Genomic DNA, 19,793 nt, shown 5'->3' with positions numbered 1-19,793 from the left:
TGGGTATCCTACAATTCATTCAATTCTCACACTAACTACCCAAAGTTAGTGCAGACCCCACAGTTTAAAGGCTAAGTCCCACAAGACTTGCTCCCTCTTCAGACACCAGTCACAAGTATTTAGTGCCCAGGGTACTCACTTCTATCTGGCTTGGCTACAAATTGGGCTTCCTACCACCTTCTTCTCATGTTTGAGAATTTGCTATAATAGCCAAAAAAACTCAGGGAAACATTTTATTAATGTTTACAGGCTCATTGTAAAGGATACTATAAAAGTTACAAATGAACAGCCAGGTGAAGAGGTCCATATCAGGCAAGATCTAGAAGAGTTCCCAGCACAGAAGCTTCTGTCCTGATGGAGTGGGGGTGTGCCCCATGCCAGGTACATGGATGCATCCCCAACCTGGAGGCTCCTGAACTCTATAGTTTAGGAGATTTTATAGGGGTTTCTTCATATAGGCTTGATCAATTATTAACTCAACCTCTAGCCCCTCTCCCTTTCCCAGAAAATAAAGGGTGAGGCTGAAAGTTCCAAGACTCTAATTATGGCTTGGTCTTTCTGGTAACCAGCCTCAACTATGAAGCTATCAGGAGCCCAACAAGAGTTCCCTCATTAGAACAAAAAATCCTTCTGTCAACCAGGAAATGACAAGCAGTTTAGGAGCTCGTGGGGGCAGAGACCAAATATACATCCTCATCATGTCACAATGTGTGATAAACCACATGTAGTAAAATGTTAATGGTAGAATCAAAGTGGTGGGTTATCAGTGTTTGCTAGACAATTCCTTAAACTTTTCTGTACGTTTGAGATTTTTCATAATAAATATTGGAAAAAAATGTTAACCACTAGCTTTCGAAATCATATTGTTACTCTAATCTATGATTACTCTCCTGGATGCAAAATGATTGTTCCTCTAAGTCTTTCATTCCATCAACATTTATTAGTTGGCATTTTACTGTAAGAAGGAGCTTTTTTATCCCCCCATAATTATTGATTTATTTATTGTGAGCATGGTCTGTGCTTACTCTATTTACTCAATTATACTACATCACTGTTATTATTAATTTCCAAGCTACTTCTGTTTCCTTTAGATATGTCCCTATCCCGTTTTAATCACTTTTGACACAAGATATTTGCAAGCTCATTTTGTATTGTCTCTGTCCCAGAACTTCACGCAGCCATTCCCTTCAGAAACTTTGATTCTTGTGAATTGAGAATAACATCTGGAAGCCAAGACCAGGCTGCTAGATATACTCATTGCTAGGTGTGTCTTTGACTTTAGACACTTTCAGTAAAATTTCATGAATTTTATTTTAAAATTGATATATATTATTATTTATAAATATATTTTATTTTTAAATGTATATGTTATATATACAAGTATAAAATTTATAAAATTCTACTGAATTTCCATTCAAATATACAATTTAAATGTATATATATATATACACACACACATACATATATATATATATCAGGTTGGAAGTCTTTCAAGCTATTTCCTGTATCCTTTTGAATGTTCCCATCTCTTTTTAATCATTTAAAGCTTAAATTATACCTTTAAGTAATGAACTTATTCTGATACCTGCAATTTTGCTGCGAGAATAGGGGGTTCTTCTTTACATTTTTTGCCTTCTTTGACTTCTAGCATTGCTTATTTATATCACTCTTCTCCACCAGTAAAAACTCTGCCTCCTTACAACTTCAGCGTATTTAGATATTATTCAAATCTGTATTGCATTATATGTTTATGATTCAAAAGAAAAGTTTTGAGTAAGACGAACACAGGCAATTAAGTCCTCCTTGGCTCCTCACTGCAATGATCAAAGGGAATTTTAAAGGAGAAATTTCTGAATATAAAGTCAAAACTAAAGAAAGATGTTAAAAAACAACTGTGAAGAATTTTAACTAGATATAGCAAATGAAGACATAAAGAGGATTCTTTTTCTCCTTGAAAATGTTGTGTCACTTCTAAATAATAAAGATATGCCTTTTTAGAACATCTTAAGTGCACTCTGATTTGTAGAGCAAGGGGTAAAATCTTTAATCAACTATGAGGCAGAGATACCATTTATCTCTTTTCTTTTTCCTGCAGTGGAACTCTATAAATTTGAAAGCAGCTGGACTTCAAACCATAAGCCAATAAGCCAACAAGCCAACAGACAACATACAGTAACTTTCAGAGAAAGCTGAAATAAAAGGGCATCTGGGGAAAGTTCCTGACACTGAGTCAGCAACTCTAGGAAACAGGCTGAATACATCATCACTTTGTGACTGGCAAGATCACTTCCTTATTAACAAAGAAAAAAAAAGGTAAGAAAGAAGGGAAGGAAGAAAGGAAAATGAATTGAGCATTAATTTAAGGAGTCTGAAATCGAAAAACAAATCAATAAAAGCAGAAGAACATAACAGAGTTAAAGCCAAATTTAGTAAATTTGAAAGTAGGAAAATTGATAAAATATATAAATAAGTTTAAGAGTTGGGTCTTTCACAAAAATAAAATATTCTGAATGTCTTAGCAGTTATGAATATGACCACGTGGTTTTGCTTATATTCTTGCCTCTGCTCTTTGCCTGGACACATAGGCATCTGCTACATGAGCTCCAGAATAAGCCACATTAAGCATGTTTGTTATTCAATAAAGAGGATTAGCACAGAAATTGATACAAGAAGTTGGTCCTGACATAACACATAACAAATAAGCAAATATCAACAAGAAACTGAAACATGTAATATTGGCTCGTGATCAGATTGTAGCTAGATAGTAAACAGTTACTAGAGATGAGAAAAATGGCAACAGACATAATGCAATGGTAAAATATTTGGTAAACATGTCACTTGCAATAATTTAAAAAACACATAATTGTATCTAATGAACCTGTGGCTCTGGGAAAAGGAGTTTTTAAACAGAATGTTATTAAATGAGCTTTTTGGTATTAGCTGCACTTGATAAGATATCTTCCAAGAAAAAGTTAAGTTCAGGGAAGAATCAGCTCATTTTCAAAATGAGATGAAAGAGAAAAGCAGTTTAGAAATTTCAACACTTGCAGGATTTGGAAATATAAGTTGTTCTCTTCTCTGACTGGTAAAAGTAAAAATGTAATCCCAGTACTTTGGGAGGTCAAGTTGAATGGATCACTGGAGGCCAGGAGTTTGAGACCAGCCTGGCCAACATGGTGAAACCCCGTCTCTACTAAAAATAAAAATAAAAATAAAAATAGCCAGGCATGGTGGTGCATACCTATAACCCCAGCCACTCAGGAGGCTTGAGGCACAAGAATCGCTTGAACCCGAGAGGTGAAGGTTGCAGTGAGCCAAGATCGGCCACTGGACTCCAGCCTGGGTGCACAGTAGGTTAAGCAAGCAAACAAGAGGAGGAATGCCCTGGCTTTAAGTTTTTCTCATATAGGGATCTTGTCTATGTAAAGACTAAGCTAAGCTGTGTCCACATGTGGGTGAGCCGGCATTATGACAAATTTATTACTCTATTTATTTAAAGAGAACTAGCCTTGACAGTCTAGTTTGTGACTACATGAAATCATAACTGTTATTATCTGAAGAATATATATTGTTATTGGTTTTGAGAGATCTGGACTTTGCTGTTGTAGGAGTGTGTCCTTGCAGGTATCCTTAGGTTGTTTCTTTTGCTGTAAGCATCTGTGAATATGGGTTGTGATTGGCAAGGAATGTGCTTTGCTAGTCTCAAAATGGAGTTGATTTTAAAATGGTGTTACTCTGGCTCTCGCAGGCTCCTGTTGCCCTAACACCATCAGTCTAGTTAGAGAGACTGAGATACTTTAGGCACAAAACTCTCCATTTCAGATGTGGCCAAAGATAATAATGGAAAAAAAGTGGGAACCCAGGAGCCATGGAGAACAAAAGACAAGTGTGCTACTTCCGGGGAGGAGAACCATAACTTCTAAGTAACATTTCCTTGATCAGGGTAGGAACACTCAACAAAGTTAGCTCAGTGAGACTTAAGAATTGCTATGAACCAATGAATACTCTAAATGGTAGTGCTTATCATAGCTAATCTTGTCCCCATTCTGCCATTAAGTATTGGATTTGTATTGTGGGGTTTGGTGGCAAGAGTAGAAGGCTGGACAACTTGGCTTTCCCCCCATACTATGTCTCTAGATTAAAAGCAGCCACAAATGTACTTTACTTGCTTTGGACAATGAAAACTGAAAAATGTGAAACATACTACATCTAAACAGAAGCTCTATTTGTAATTGTGTGGTTTGATTTCTCCTCTTGTTCCTCCCTTCCCGCTTATTCCCTAAGAGAATAAGTGTGTCCTGTAGAAAGTTTGCTCCTTCAGGCAAAGTTCCAGAATGAGAAGACACATGGAGCAAAGTGGAGCAGAGCTGAGTAGAGTCGAGCAAACTACAGTTGCAGGAATGTAATGTGAGTGAGTAATAAATGTGTGTTGTGTTGTAAGGAACTCAGATTTTTTGGTAAATAGTGGTGCAGTAAGGCTGTCTGAGACAAGCTGCCATGGACTGATCCATAGTTAGGTAATTAGATCATAAGGGTGGATACCTCGTGAATGGGATTAGTGTCCTTATAAAAGGGATTCTTGAGTTCGTTTTTCTTGTCTTTGCTCTCTGCCATATGAGGACACAGCAAAAAGTCAGCTATCTGCAAACCAGGAAGCAGTCCCTCACCAGACAGTAGACCTGCCAGCATCTTGCTTTTGAACTCCCAACCTCCAGAACTGTGAGAAAATAAATGTTTGTTATTTAAGCCACCTAGTCTATGGTAATTTGTTACAGCAACCTGAACTAACATAAACACAAGCTTACAGGAAAAATTGATTTTTTCAATATAAAATAATATTCTTGAAGTAATGATTTCTGAAAAAAATTTCCAAAATGGCTATAGAGAAAGAAGAAAAAACTAAATAGGCAGATTTTTTTTAGAAGATCTTGGAGAAAATGTGAAAGAATTACCTCCCAAAGACTACCAGGCCAGATGGCTTTACAAGCTAGTTTATTTCAATCTTGCAAAGAAGAGATACTTCCAGGAAGATACATCCATGCTATTCGACAATTTGGTAAAACAAAAAATATCTCCAATTCATTTTGTAAAAATCAGCATTGCCATAATAACAACATCTAACAAAAATAACACACACACACACACACACACACAAACACACACTCATGAGAAAAAAATTTCTGTTATAGATGGAAATACTTTACTGGATTGGCTGTTGTCAATTTCTTGCTACCGTTACTTTCTTCTAGTGTAGTGGGCAGTACATTTCAAAGAATCATCTTCCCTGTAGGTTTTTAGGGCTTGACAATAAGATAAATTGGCATGTATTTTGGAAGACAGAAATAGAAGCCACAATTTTCAGGAGGTCATACAACCAGCTTGCTACATTGCTTGAAACTAAAGTTGTTGGTAAATATTTGATTCTCTGGCTGCAGCATTCTAGAATTTTACTCTCCTACATTAATTCCTGCCAAATTTTTGAAGTCCTATTTCCTATATTAAATATCTTATTCCTGTAACATTTATGGTGGCTCTGCTTTGCTGACCAAATCAGGACTAATAAAAATGTTCATACAAGAATGGTTCTACGGGAAATGACTTTAAGGAAAGGAGTCCGAAAGTGGTTCCAGAATCTGCTTACATTAAAAGTCTTTCCTGCCAGTAGTAAATGAGATTCTGACAATCTCTCTAGTGTTAGGAAAGAGACTACATAACAGTGGTAAAACTGAGTCTAAGAAATGTCACCGAAGTATTAGTTGGGGGACTAAACTCAAGCTATAGGAGCTACAAATGGAATATTTGAAACCCAAATGTAGATATTTGATCTTGATTTAAACCGCTTCTGCCCCTTACTTTGATGCCCATGAATGACATAGCCCCTTTTTCACTATGACAGGCTTCCCTCCTTTATTTCTTATTCTCTAACAGTGAGTAACTTTGCCTTTGTTTATTTTTGTGTTCCTCATGCAACAGAGACTAACATAACCATTTTATTAATTTACAATGTTGTCATTGTAATTATTGGACAATTCCCTGTGGAGGATGTTATAATGAGATTTTACTTACGTACCTTCCCTATAAAGTAAAGTTGGGGGCATCACGAAATCTTTTCCAGTGTTTCCAGCTCTCTGGGTGTTGTTCTTTGGCATGTGTTTTTCAGTAAAGATATACTGAGGTTGAGTAGGGAGGGCCACATGGTAGCATATGTGGGTCTGTGAAGAAGTATACATGGGTATTTATTTGATAGCAAGCAAACTGCCTTGCAATTAATAAACCCTAATAGCTTCTGGCTTAGTATTAGCATCTGTTAAGCTAAAGAGGCAACAGGGAATCAGCAAGGTTTAACTGTAGGTTGGGGGGAATTCTAAGCATAGACTTAGACTCTGCCTTAGCAGAGTCTTGTGTCCCAAACTTGGAATGGGAAGAGTGGTACCCCATAGAACCTGAAGGAATAATATGAGCAAAGACAGTGGACATCTTAGTGATTATCTCTGCAGATACATAACCCAATAATCAGATGATACCAACTCTTTTGCCTGGGACCTATATGAAGTCCCAAAATCCTTGATATAAAAATATAGGAGTGAGGTGGGGGCACAGAGGATGCTTGGATATTGCAAGGAGTCCCTAAGAATGAATGAGGTATACTTTTTTTTTCTTTGCAGATAAATTGTATGTGAGTTCAGAGTTAGAAATTAAATTAATTTATAGAAATAAGAGTTGCAGCTACAGTGGCTCCCCTTACCCACAGTTTTATCAGTTTTAAATTGCACTCCCTTCTGAGTAGTGTGATGAAATCTTGTTCTGTACCACACCATCCTGCCTAGGACATGAATCATTCCTTTGTCCAGATTCTTCATGCTGTAGACACTACCTGCCCAGTAGTCACTTAGTATCAGCCTTGGTTATCGGATAGAATATCATGAGATGGCAATGCTTGTGTTCAATTCACCCTTATTTGACTTCATAATGGCCCCAAAGGGCAAGAGTAGTGATGCTAGCAATTTGGATATGCCAGAGGAAAGGAGTAAAGTGCTTTCTTTAAGTAAAATGTGAGGCTGTGAGTAGTGATGTAGGCCTGTAGTCCCAGCTATTCAGGAGACGGAGGCAGAATAATTGCTTGAGCCCAGGAGTTTGAGGCTACAGTGAGCTATAATTGAACCAAGGCACTCCAGCCTGGGCAACAGAATGAGATTCTGTCTCAGTAATTAAAAAATAAAAATAAAAAGATGAAAGCGCTCAATACGAAAAGAAGAAACAATCGTATGCTGAGGTTGCTAAGATTTACATTAAGAATAATTCTTCTATCTGTGTTATTGTGAAAAAAATAGACTTGTGCTGGTTTTGCTATAGCACTTCAGACTGCAAAAGTTACAGCCACAGTGCATAATAAGTGCTTAGATAAGATGGAAAAGGCATCAAATTTGTTGATAAAAGACCTTAAAAGAAACATGTTCCAACTGTTGGCAATCCAGTTTGGTACTGTTCGTGATTTCAAGCATCCATGGAAAGTCTTAGAACATATTCTCCCAGGATAAAGGGAGACTACTGTACTGCTGAATGTGGTCTGATAATCCAAGGGCATTTACCTACTGAGGTTCTAGCATATGTCAAATTCGGATTTGGGAGGTGGGGGAGTAAATATTTACTACCCGCATAAAATTATGCATGCCAAATCCCTGTACACCTAGAGAATTCCAAATTCTCTAGGTCTAAAGCCAACTTCCAAATTATTAGACTAGTGACCAAATTATTAGACTAGTCCACCCCTATTATATTGCTTGTGGTTGAGGGGGGGGCAAGGATGAGATACAGAAATAACACTGGGGGGTGGCCAGAGTTCACCATTCATTACTCAGGGACAATGCTCTTCATTCATTTGAGTTCTCATGACTCATGATTCCACCATCAGCTGAGAAAGCCAGGCCCAAACATCACCATTTAATTATATGCTAGACCGTCAAACTTTTTCTCAATGACTCAAACTCTTCAGTTCCTAGTATCCAAGGTAGCTATACTCCCTGTAGAATGTATTTTCATACATGAAGTGTAGGAGATATTTTATTTGTTCATGTTTTTGAGTGTTTAAATTTTTTTTCCCTTTTGCCCTTTTTCTGTTAATAGTGCTTTCTTTCACTGGGAGAAGTTTATGCCACTCTGATCATATGGAAAAATGAACTTCATTTCTGAAGCCACCTTGGTTGGCTCAGGTGTAGGAAAGTGACCCAACATAGCCAAAGTCTTCCCTGGGAGGTATAGAAGTCAAAGAAGGAGAAGAAGGAGAATAAGAAGGAGAAGGAAGGGAAGGGGAAGACAAAGAAGGAGGAAGAGGAGGAGGAGGAGGAAAAAGAAAAAGAAAGAAACAAACCAACATCCCACATTTTTTTTCAATCTAAAATTTTTTTAAAAAACTAAATCTAGGCCGGGCATGGTGGCTCATGCCTGTAATCCCAGCACTTTGGGAGCCTGAGGCGGGAGGATCACCTGAGATCAGGAGTTCGAAACCAGCCTGACCCACATGGTGAAACCCTTTCTCTACTAAAAATACAAAATTAGCCGGGTGTGGTGGCATATGCCCATAATCCCAGCTACTCAGGAGGCTGAGACAGGAGAATTGCTTGAAACCGGGGGGCGAAGATTGCAGTGAGCTGAAATCGCGCCATTGCACTCCAGCCTGGGCAACAAGAGCAAAAATCCTTTTCAAAACAAACAAACAAATAAAAAACTAAATCTAGTTGGAATAGGATTATGCAATCATATGTGTCTTAAAAGTCTATGCTGCATATTTGAAGATTTAAAATCCACAATTAATAAGCTGGATTTAACAAATAAAACATACATACTCTGGAAGACAACATAGATAATGTAAATGAAAGTGAACAAGTACTAGGCCACAAAGAATGTCTCAACAAATCCAACAGAATTGATATCACAAATATTAAGTTTTATGACTTAAATGTAACTATAAGTAATAAACAGTAAAAAAGTTTAAAGTATGCTCATAAATTAAGCAAATAAGAATTGAAATTATGATTATTATTTTTAGGGCGGCCTCTTCAAGCCAGAATAGGTTCAGAGAGGCTCCTGAAATTATTTTAAATCAACACTTAAAGTATTATATAACCAAAATGTTTAGGTTGCAGCTAAAGCTATACTTATAAAATAAATTATAACCTTGAAGCAATGTAGAAATTAAAAGGTACTATATTTGTTCAAATTCAAAACCTAGGAAAAGACTGAACTCAAAGAAAGTAGGAGAAATATTTAAATAACACAAGAAAAGAAATTTACAGAAAATAAAAAATTATAACACCAATAATATCAATAGTTGTTTCTTTGAAAAGACTCATAGATAATGTTTAGCATTTAACAGATTAAAAGAGATATGAAGAAAAGGTTGAAACAAAACCTGTGGAGAAGTTCATATATCTATAAATGTAATCTAGGATTTAAAATTCAAAAGAAAATAGTACAAAAATTATTGAAGCACTTTTAAAAATTAGGTGAAATGAGCACTTTAAAAGAAATGAACTGCCAACATTTACTCATTTACTCGAGAAGAACTAGTTAACTTGAATAGACCAATAGAAAAACTCAATAAATAATAAAACATATTGCTGGGTACTGTGGTTCACAACTGTAATCTTGGTATATTTAGAGGCCAAGATGGAAGGATTGCTTGAGCACAGGAGTTGAAGACCAACCTGGGCAACATGGTGAGACCCTGTCTCTAGAAAAATAAATATTAGGCCGGGTGCGGTGGCTCACACCTGTAATCCCAGCACTTTGGGAGGCCGAGGCAGGCAGATCATGAGGTCAGAAGTTCGAGACCAGTCTGGGCAATATAGTGAAACCCCGTCTCTACTGAAAACACAAAAAATTAGTCGGGCATGGTGATGTGTAATCCCAGCTACTCGGGAGGCTGAGGCAGGAGAACTGCATGAACCCGGGAGGCGAAGGTTACAGTGAGCCGAGATCGCGTCACTGCACTCTAGCCTGGGTGACAGAACGAGACTCTGTCTCAAAAAATAATAATAAAAAATAAATAAATATTAAAAAATTAACTGGGCATGGTGGCATGCACCTGTAGTCTCGGCTACCTGGGAAGCTGGGGTGGGAGGTTCACTTGAGCCTGAGAGGTTGAGGCTGCAGTGAGCTGTGACTCCAACACTGCATTCCAGTCTGGATGACAGAGCCAGGCCCTGTCTCAAAAGAAAAAAAAAAAGCATAAATAAAATACCTTTATCTTACCACTTTCCTACTTTTCCTTGGTTTCTCAGGTGAGTAAGAAACAATGTCTATATCATAAAAGGGTATTTGAGAGACTAGAAGTGTAAGCTTTGGATCTCATTTTACAGTGCTAGAATAACCTTATAAGGAGAATATAAATCACTTATCAAATACATTTATGTGTATAGATGAAAAACTCTATAAAAATATGAAAAAATTGGGTCCATCAATTTATATAAAGAAGAATAGTATCTCATAATCAAGCAGGATTTATTCCAGGGATGCAAGCATGGTTCAATAACAGAAAATCTATGAATATGAATTTTATAAAATAAATTAAATTGTAAAAACTATAAGCTTGTCTCTACGGAGTAAGACATATTTGCAACATCTGGGTCTTCTTTCTCTTCCTCAAACATACCAGTTAAATTCTTTTTTTAGGGTCTATTCACTGATCCTACAATCTTTTTAAACTGACTGAAAAGACCCTTTTCACTGACCTCTTCCTGGAACTTACTCCTATCACCTTATATCTACAAGGCTAACTCCTGCAAATCCTTCATGTCCTTGCACCAGTAAAATCTCAATGAGACCTACCCTGACCACTCTATTTAAAATCTAACTCTACCCTCTTTCCTGGGACCCTCCTCAAAGTCAGGGGAACATAAACACAGGGGTCTTAACTTTTCACCATGTACAAGTTCATAGATTGAAATGTATTCAATGAGCAAGTATCACTTTTGTATTCAAATTATATTTTAGAAGTACGTATAAAAATCATGGAGCCTATAGAATCTGTATATATCAATGAGATTGTGCAGCAAATAAAAGGCACCTCATATACTTTATATAAAACAAATACCACTAAATATTTTGGTTTCGGACATTTAAGTAGCTATATAGACTAATGCTGAGCATAGTACCTGACACACATAAAATGTTTTAGAGACATAGTTTGCTATTATATTAAACATTATAATAAAAGGGCAACTTAAAAACTTAGTGGTTATAATCAGTTTACAGAGGTAGGGGGTGCATTTCTCTGTCAAAAAAATGACAGCTTGTGTTGGTATTTTTACTCGCCAGGGCCATTTAGGCTTTATCTTCAAAGTGCAGAAACAGTAAAATTCAATCATTTCCTACATTGTCTTGATTGCTTTACTATCTTAGTCAATTACTTAAAAAATTGATTTGATTACTTTGACATTTGCCAATTCAGTTAACCCATCCTCTACCCATTGAGAAATCAGAGAACCTACTTTCCTTGCATCTACCTCTCAGTTCTTCATCAGTAGTATGAACAGAACAGAATATTCAGTGGATATTTTGGGCTTGTGCAGACTTTGTTTTCATAAAAATTTGGAGACCATATATCAAATGACATTTGGCATGGAGGACATTAGAATAAAAAGTTTTATTAAAACGCAAAAAAAAAAATCCTCACAATATACTCTACTGCCCATATAGCAATATAAGCAAATGAATTAATGTAATCTTAGGATGTGAATTGACTTCAATGTTTTTCTTTAGTATTGTAGTTTTAAAATCATCTTTTAGTAAATGTTTGAATTATTTTTCTGAACTCTAGTGCTACATCTTTGGAAGTTTTTACATAATATTGTTATTCTAAAGGATTTGGTTTAAGAAATAAGGTAGAAAGGCTTGGTGAGTCAGATTCCTTCTCTCCTCTAGTCAAAGAGAATACTCTTTTCCTTCATGTGATCTTTTATCAAATTTTAAAAATAATAAGTGTAATATTAATTGATTAAAAGTAGGTATCAATTTCAGAAAGTGATTTAGATAGGGCAGGTTTTTATTTTTACAATATCTAACAGATGCCTTTTGACGGTATGACCTTGGACAATCGAAGCTTCAGTTTCTTTTCTGGCAATGTTTTGTAAAAACTAGACCTACATCACAGGCTTGGTGTAAGAATTAAGAAGTATATATTCATAAAATATAGAAATTATTCTGTACATTGCAAAGACACATAGTTAACATTAATCAATCCTTGTTAATATTATTAAATACAGTGTGGCTGGAAGCACTAGTCTCCCTTAACTTGTAGTTAATTCTTCCAAGTTCTGTTTTTTTCCTTTCTGTGTGCTGCCTCTTCCTCCCACACCAATCCCATGTTGGCCATTTTGCCCTATGGTGACAGAGAAAGAACTCTGTAATCATTAGCCTAAAAGATATTAGCAATTGAATTTTAAATCTTTGAAGACTCATTGTTGTTAAATTTTAAAAATGAATACATTTTACCTTTGGCTAGGGTTCCCAGACTCTCCTTTTGAGGTCTCTCCATTCTTCATCTATTTATTGTTTTCAAAGTTGCCTACCACTTGTGTTGAGATTCCACCCTTTCCTCCTGTTAAAAATATATAATTTGTTAAAGGGTTACAGGATAGTATAAAAGCACATGAAGTTTGAGGCCAGCAGATCTGAATTTATTTCTCCATTCTGTCATTGAACAAGTTTTCTGACTTTTTGCAATTTTTTTTTGAGTATCACCTCTCTCTAATCTCTAAATTAGGAAAAATCACCTCATTAATTAGTTGAGAGGATTAAATAAGATATTATTAAGCCCCAGGTACTTAGTGGGAAGCTTAAAACAATAGTTGCTTTCTCCTACTTCTCTTCATTGGCATTGAGACATAAATTAGTATCAGTCATTATGGAGGGCATCGTTCTACAAATATTTTGTGACCTATGCATATGTATTGGAATTAGGTATCAGACACTAGTGAAAAAGCATGGGAGAGAAATAATTTTCATACTTCTTGGTACTACCGTAAACCATTTCTGCCAGCATATGGATAACTTTGTTTCCCACAGATAATCCTAATCCTGATCATGGTGGACACAGCTCTCCATATTTTCCTAAAATTTTCTCAGTTGTTACTGATAATGTTGGTACTGTATTTCAGTTTCTTTATATATCAACATTAAATATTTGCCTGTCACCAAAATGTGAAGTAAAAAGCAAAAAAAGTCCTATAAAAGGTTTATTTTGACTGTTTTTATTTTTTCACGTGGTGCATCTATCAAAGAGCATTTATTTACTCATGGCAGGGGAGGGGTATCAGGGAATCAAATCTAATTTAATTTCTTAACTTTTAATTTTTCAAAGTTGGGATTGGAAGAGAGGCTGAGAAAAAGCTCTCTTGGCTGTTTTAAAAGCTAAGGATTAGTAGCAATGTTCTGACCTGAAATTTAGGTCTTGTGATTTCTTTCCAAGAGATTTTTCACTGCATGAAAAACCTGTTTGCAATGGCCTTTTAAATTTAATTCAATCTTAATTGGATACGAACCGTAAAAATCTAAGGGATTGTTAAAAGGCCTAAAAGTGCACAGAAGTATTTTTTAAGAGTAATATTAATAATCTGGAAGTGAAAAATGTACTTTGCTAAGTTACTGAACCTTTCTACCTAGGTTCTAGGTTCATTTTGTATTTCTTTCAAATTTTGAACGTTTCAAGGACGGAAAATTTCATCCTTAGAGCATATGCACTGTTTAGGGGACGGTTCAGCCATTTTCAAAAGGAGGCTAAGCTTTGTGTTCAGAGGTGTATATTTTAGGAATTCTCCACGTGGCTTAATTACGAGCATGCCTCGATTGTTAGCAGAGGTAAGTCAGGCTTCATCTTGTAATGAGACCCCTTGGAAAAAAGTCTGCTGCTGAGGCACCAACACAGGGTGGGTGAGGGCCAGCTTTCTAAAACGGCCTTTCATAACCTGGCGAGAATCACTGAGCGCTATGAGGCCACCGCCTGACGGAGAAGCCAAGGCCCAGAGGCTTTTTCTTTCGCAAGAGATGTAAATGGCCGGCTTGGGGGGATAGGTAGGGAAAAGGGTTCTTTGGGTCACACATTTTTTCTAGTCCCATTACTGACTCTTGGAGAATATTCAGATGGCGCCAGGTAGCACCATGCCTATTATTATTCTCACTGAGACAAAAGTCAGCGGCGGGTAACTGGTGTCCATTCTTTCGCTTGAATGGGTTGGAGAAAGACGGGATGGCTGGAGGAAGTTGTTTTGTTTTGCTTTGGAGCGGGCTTCCTCAGTTGCATCCTGCCTCGGGCGGGCACAGCCCCGGGCTCTGGGAAGACGCCGCTCGGCAGCCGCAGTGGCCGCTGCATCAATGGGTTTTGGGGCAGGGAGGTGCGGAGCCCAGCCTGCGCTCCTGGCTACCCCTCCGCGCCCCGCCGCCGCCCACAGCCTACCCTTCTCCTCTGCAGCCGGTAGGCGGCCGTAACACGGGCGGGCCGAGCACGTGGGCGCCTCCGTCACACCCTCACACATACACACACGCGCGCGCGCACACACACATACGCATGTACACGCGCACCCGCACCCGCGCGCCTGTATCCCGTGCTGTTTCCCTGGCAGACACACAGGCGCTCACGAGTCTCTCCTTGCCAGCCTGCAGGGCGGCGACCCCCAAAACCCAGCTCCGGGTCCCAACCTAGGCAAGAAGCTGCTTCTCTGCCAACAGCTCCTCTTCGGCCTCCGTCACAGCCACCTGGACCCTACCCTTTCGCGACTGCTGCTGCTGCTGCCCGGACGTGGAAGCAGCAAGAGGCGCTTGGTCAAGACACACTGACGGTAATGGCAAGCGCCTACGCTAAGGGCACAACTGGGGGTGAGGTGGGGCTCGCCATTAGCCACCCCGGAGCCTGGGCACCAGCACCGGGAACGAATTGATGGATGGATGCCGGGAAGGACTCGCTGCGTCCTGTGGTGGGAGGAGGGAGGGCAGCTCAAAAGCCCTGGGAGGGAGAAGCTGGGCTGGGCGGGCAACCTTCTAACTCTGCATCTCTGTACAATCAGGGTGGGGGGCGACAGGCTGCACATGTAAGGGGAAGCACATGGGTTGAAACGTGCCGCCATCCTTTCTTCCCGTCGTGGAAATTGCCCACAGCATCCCCAGAGACCTACTCGTTTCCAAGCCAAGTCGGGGTTGGTTGAAGGGTGGGGTCCAACACGGGAAAGTCCAAGAGGGAAGTTGGGAGGGTTGGGGCAGAGAGAGACGCGAGGTGAATTGGAAGCTAAACCTCGTGCAGGTGGGCGATGGGGCGGGGAGAGCAGAGAGCTTTATTCCTCATTCGCTTCCGTTCGCTTTAGCAAAGGCAGAAGGCGACTACCGAGGACAGAGTGTTTTCACGTGACCACAGTTCCCTTTTGCTTGAGGTATCCTGTGATAAATGGCCCGAAAGGGGGCCTTTCGCCGTACGAAAGGCACGTGGCTGCTGGAGAAATCACGGCTCCTGTGTTTCTGCGCATCCTGGAATTTGAGAGTGTGGCGGTGAGGGTGGTGCTGCTGGGACTGTAAGAAGATGGGAAGCAGTTAGAAACCCAGATCGTTTCTACCTTTCTTTCACTAGGCTGGTCTGTGTGTGACTGGGAAGAAGATGGTATTGAGTACAGGGAAAACCTTGCACTCTAACGTAGCGCACCAATCGGATACATAAGAATGAATCAAGACTCCCGAGGCGTTCGGGAACAGGCATGACCCACCCAGTGGCACAGGCTGCGGGAACGGGAATTATTTTTCCTGAGCTGAGAAGCAGCTTTTGATGTACGTTTTAGGAAGCAAAGCCCCCAGGCTCGCGCTCTCCAGCGTCCCGCTTTCCCTTTCCATCCTCCTCCCTAGCTGGGAAAGGCTGGAGTAAGACGGGGCGGGGTCCGGACGCCGGCGCAGTGACGTAAGCAGTGTTTGGGTGCTTATGCAAATGAGTCTGCGACGGTTTCTTCTGGTCTTGCCGTTTTCCCCTTCAGATCTTATAGGTAGACCCAATCTTAGTCTGCACCATCCTTGCGGTTCACTACTTAAGATGTATGGGAGAAATGAAGGATTTGCTTTATATGCTGCTCTGGGGCTCCTCATCGCCCATGCTGTAAAAGCTATTTTCTACCTGTCAATGCCTGATTGCTTTTCCGCGATGCCAGCAACAAAGTGTTTGTTTTGAGGAGTTATTATCTGCAGACACAACCCCAACAAGCCCCTCACCCACCCAGTCTCATTTCTGCAATATCATTGCTGAAACACAGACCTATTTATGTCTTAGGTGCCCAGTACCGGGCTTGACTTGTACGTTCTTAATAAACACTTAATGATGGACTAAATCTTCTTTGAACAGTGTTAGGTTTTGAAGGGAAGGGTTAAAGAAACACACACACACACACACACACACACACACACACACACACACACACACACACACACACACACACACACACAGAGGGCGGCTCTGTCCAGCATAAAACCTACAGAAGTGGAGGACCAGCCTAATGCGGGAGCCCGGAGCCGCTTACAGGCTGGAGCAATTTATAGGTATGGGCAGAAGGGGTCTGAGCAGTATGGCTTGCTGCTCCGCGGGATATTAATAAGATGCTTCCATGAAGAGGCGGTTCTGGCTCTTGTTACGGCGCGATGTCGTTCTGGTGTTCAGGGTGTTCCTTGGACCTTTGTCCAGCAAGATATGATAGGGATGTCTCTTTAGTTGGGCCTTTGTCCAACTCGTGGTCAGTTGGTTAGACGGGATGTTTCTCACAGCTCGAACCCCTGTGAAATGTTTCGCTTTCACCAAGGTCTGCAAAACAGCAGGGAGCTTACAACATGGTGCAGTTTGGACTAACAAACAGTATGTATTTTTTTCTCTCATATTAAATTCAAGATATTTGACCATCAAATCAGGCGATTTTATTTTTATGTGTTGTTGCCTTTTCTATGGAATCATCAATGATCCATGTGTATTTGTTGTAATAAAACATATCCCAACAAATTTAAAATGGAATTTATTAACCATTTTTCTCTAAATAAAGCTTTCAGTTTGTGTTTTTTTTTAGGATGACAGGAATTAATAGGATTTTTAAAGAAAGACAATCTTTTACTGTTGATAAGCTTTTCTTTTTTCTGATTGCACATTATATAGTTGATTGAAAACTTATTTTATAATTCTAATGTAGTTAACTCGAGATGTAGTATTTTAATCGAATTAAGAAAGGTATTTTTATATGTTTCTAGGAGATCAGTACTCTATCACTGAATAAATATGAAATAATGCAGAATCTTAAAACTGGATAACAGTTATGAGAGATGCCAATAATCAGATGAGATGCCTTCCTTTTCACCTACTGAAACATTTAAAATAAGTCAGAATAGTTACTAAACTCTAAAGTCCATATTCATAGTTATTACCTTACCCAGTGATCATAGTTGAAATTGTAAATATGCTTCTCTTGTCATAAAATATAATTTGTATATGAATAGGTAAGATATTTGCATTCTTTTTAACTCTGGGATTATATCATCTAGGCAATTGAATCATTGACTTAGAATAGCAGACCCAAAAGAGAGCTTGGTGGCTATCAAAAGCTCCTAAAAACTTTTCTTTCACTTCTCAATGGACCTCTCACCTTGTGGAAGAGTATGTTAATTCTTTATTACTACATACATATGCATGATAGAATATATTAGTATATTCTTATGCAGCTGTGCAGAGTAGATTTTGAAATGGTTTTCTCAGCAGATAGTATTAATAAAAATCTACAGGCATAGTTGGATGCATGAACAACACTCAAGGTTACATAGCAGGAATCATTAGATTTATTTCCACTTTGCTTATCATACCACTCTTCTGGCTGTCTTTACTAAACAATTTTTGATGTATTTATCTGCTTAAATATTAACTTTGACCAGTAATGATCATCTCTTTTTCTGTGAACAACAAGCCCTAAAAATAAACTGGGATATAGGGCAATTTCAAATGCATAGTATCACTTGACACAGGGCAGAGCTGTAAGTTGTGTTCAGCCTTGAAGGTCACTTTATTTCCTTGTCATTAATGTGCTAAGGTATCTTTTCATATAAGATTAATTGACTTTTATTTTTAAATAGAATGCATACTTTGGGAACTTTTTCACCTATCAGATTGGCAAAGATCAAAGAGATTATTTGTTATACAGAAGACGGTAGAAGAAAGTGGGCACTCTCATGCATTGCTGGTGATAGTGCAAATGGACACAATTTTTATCAAGGGCTATTTGGTAATATTTATCAAAATTATAAAAGCTTGTACCTTTTGATCAAGCTGTTCCAGTTCTAGGAATTTATTCTACAGATATGGAGATGCAAGATATACAAAATAATTTGTTGGAACATTGTAGTAGCAAATTATCAGTGATGATCTAAATATATGGTATACCTATACCAAGGAACATCATACAGAAGTTTTTTAAATGAAGCTATTACATTGAGATCAAGAGTTTTGAAGAATTTATTTGAGTGAAAAACTAAGAGGTAGAATTATGCACATAGTAATAGTTGTATAAAAAGAAGCAGATTGGGGGCTGGTGGGGAGAAAACACATATTAGCTTGAATATATATATAGAGTGTTTAAGTGTGTATACACACATATATATATGCTTGAATATACAGAAAATATTTATTGAAGATTTTGGTTACTTATTGGGAGGTACAGATGGTACAGTATATTCTAGGGAGAAAGGGTAGGAAGATATATATGTATATATATATATATGTTTCTTTACTCTTTGCCCTTTAATATCATATTACAGTATTTTGTATTCAAAATATAAATATATAAAATATTTTAAAGTAAAGACAGAGGCAAATAAACACCTTTGGTAGAGTTTTATTCATTCATCACATGCCATGGAATTAGTAAGGTACAAAAGTCAATGAGTATTTTGACGACCCCCTGATTTTTGTTGTTGTTTCTGAATTTACAAGAAAGTTTCCTCTTTCAAGAGTTTTAGTAATAAAATTATATTGGAGAAGCATATTTAGTACTTGATTCAATAAAGTTAACCAATTATACTAGCAAAAAAGGCATAATTTTAGGGTATAAAAAAAGTCTTAATTTTGAGATGGGTGTTGAGTCCCATGTAGTTGGTAAGAAATAACACAGAGAGTTCTTGTGAGCTCTTGACAAATTTCCTGCAAATATAACATTTTGTAATAACTATATTAAACCTTCCTAATCAGAATATTGACATTGATACAGTTAAGTTACAAAAGAGTTCCATTACATAAGGATTAACTGTGTTGGCCTTTTATAACCACAACCACTTCACTCCAGTCCCCAGGCTCTCCTTAACTGCTGGCAACCTCTACTCTGTTCTCCATATTTATTTTTTGGTCATTGCAAGAATATTATATAAATGTAATCATACAGTATTCAATGTATTTGAATTGATGTTTTTTCACTCGGCATAATTTTCTGTAGATTTATCTAAGTCATGTATATTGGTAGTTTTTGCTAAATAGTAGTTAATGGTATGGATGTGCCAGAATTTATAGCTATTTACCCATTGAATGACATCTGGATTATTTCTAGTTTAGGGTTAATGTAAATAAAACTGCTATGGACATTCCTGCATAGGCTTTTCTGGAACATAAATTTTCATTTATCTGGGATAAATGAGAACACTTGCTCGGTTATATGGTAGCAGTGTGTTTAGTTTTTAAATGAACAGTCGAAATTTTCCAGAGTGTTTGTACAATTTTACATTCTCACCAGTAATGAATAAATGATCCA

The 19,793-nt window shown here is 38.1% G+C and overlaps 1 protein-coding gene across 1 annotated transcript in view; it reads left to right on the top strand.

Annotated features, from left to right (window-relative positions):
• The first annotated feature begins 14,556 nt into the window (after positions 1-14,556).
• Positions 14,557-19,793, top strand: part of SLC6A15 (solute carrier family 6 member 15) — a 57,166-nt gene continuing 51,929 nt past the window's right edge. The window contains exon 1 of the mRNA XM_003811644.7: positions 14,557-14,834. The gene's annotated coding sequence lies outside the window, so the exon portion shown is untranslated. The remainder of the gene's footprint in view (positions 14,835-19,793) is intronic.

The sequence above is a fragment of the Pan paniscus genome, chromosome 10 (genome assembly GCF_029289425.2).
Source record: "Pan paniscus chromosome 10, NHGRI_mPanPan1-v2.0_pri, whole genome shotgun sequence".
Lineage (NCBI taxonomy): Eukaryota > Metazoa > Chordata > Mammalia > Primates > Hominidae > Pan > Pan paniscus.
This window is presented reverse-complemented; position numbering and strand designations above follow the sequence as displayed.